A 1592-nucleotide genomic window follows, 5' to 3' on the forward strand; every position below is an offset into this window, starting at 1 on the left:
ATAGGGCTCTAATGTTGCAGACAGACCCCATGAACACGGTGATAGTCTCATTCTGTGCCATTGTGACAAAGCTGCCCCATGCGATATGAAGAGACTGCTGCGTTTCAAATGTTAAATGAGTTTTCATGGTGTTGGTGTCAAAACTGCTTGCTGTGTTGACCTTAAACATTGTGCCAGGCTTGAACACACACACACACACACACACACACACACACACACACACACACACACACACACACACACACACACACACACACACACACACGAGCGCGCACGCATGCACATACACACACACACACGAGCGTGCACGCATGCACATACACACACACACACACACACACACACACACACACACACACACACACACACACACACACACACACACACACACACACACACACAGAGCGTGGCTTTATTCTTCTATGATCTGACATTCAAGAGTGTTGTGGTGTATCAGCGTATCTCCCCATGAGCTCTCAGTGCAAGGTGTCACTGTGTTTCAGCTGGTGTGCTCATCTCTTTTGTGGGCTGCCAGACAGCAGTATGGTGTGAAGAATGAAACGCCAAAGCAGACATGACCAAAAAAACAAGGCACAGAGGAGAGACTCTGCAACAGACATGAAACATGTGTGTGTGTGTGTGTGTGTGTGTGTGTGTGTGTGTGTGTGTGTGTGTGTGTGTGTGTGTGTGTGTGTGTGTGTGTGTGTGCGTGCGTGCATGTGTGTGTGCGTGCATGTGTGTGTGCGTGCTGTGCATGTGTGTGTTCGTCTGTGTCTGTGTCTTTGTCTGTGTGTGAGAGAGAAAGAGAAAGAGATAGAATAAGGAATAAGATAATGGAAAGAAACAGAGGAGTATGTGTTGGGTGTGCATTGTACCAGTAGGGGGCCTCGGCTGTTCGCTGTGTGCCTTGCTGCTCTCTCTTAACTGCATTCTGCCTGTGAGCTCAGTTGACTTCAGGGGGAGAAAGGCAGTGAGTGAAAGAGAGAGGGAGAGAGAGAGGGAGCGACAGAGAGAGAGGGAAAGCGAGAGAGAAAAAGAGACAGGGGGAGCAAGAGAGAGAGAAAGAAAGAGAGAGGGAGACAGAGAGAAGGAGCCAGAGAGAGAGAGAGAACAGGAGAGAGAGAGAGAACAGGAGCGAGAGAGAGAGAGAGAGAGAGAGAGAGAGGGAGAAAGGGGGAGATAGAGAGAGAGGCAGAGAGGCTGGTTTAGACCCTCCCACCGGCAGCAGCCTTTCAGGGGGAAGAAAGCGTTGTGGAAGTCCCTCCTCCTGCCCGCTGTATGGAGGAGGACCGTAGTGTAGCCCCGCTGAAGGCAAAGCCCACTTAGTCCCCTCTGCCAGCACCACACACACGCCCACACACACACACACACACGCTCAGAGAAACACACACTCGCATACACACACATGCACCAAAGACACACGCGCATACACACACACATCCTCCCTCCCTCCCTCTTCCTCACACACGCTTGCACGCACGGGCAGGCAGCCACAAACACAGCCACACAGCCAGCCACGGGTGCACACACACTCTCCAGCTCTCGCGCATACACTCACTTACTCTCGCACGCACACACACACACGTATTATA

General features: G+C 51.6%; 1 protein-coding gene across 5 annotated transcripts in view; it reads left to right on the plus strand.

Moving 5' to 3' along the window:
* The first annotated feature begins 1471 nt into the window (after positions 1 to 1471).
* Positions 1472 to 1592, plus strand: part of rbms3 (RNA binding motif, single stranded interacting protein) — a 369080-nt gene continuing 368959 nt past the window's right edge. For 4 of the 5 annotated variants that reach the window (XM_063198691.1, XM_063198693.1, XM_063198695.1 and 1 more), the window contains exon 1: positions 1473 to 1592. This exon is cut by the window's right edge and continues 1778 nt beyond it. The gene's annotated coding sequence lies outside the window, so the exon portion shown is untranslated. The other variant, XM_063198696.1, reaches the window with a different exon arrangement.

The sequence above is a fragment of the Engraulis encrasicolus genome, chromosome 5 (assembly GCF_034702125.1).
Source record: "Engraulis encrasicolus isolate BLACKSEA-1 chromosome 5, IST_EnEncr_1.0, whole genome shotgun sequence".
In the NCBI taxonomy this organism is placed as follows: Eukaryota; Metazoa; Chordata; class Actinopteri; order Clupeiformes; family Engraulidae; genus Engraulis; species Engraulis encrasicolus.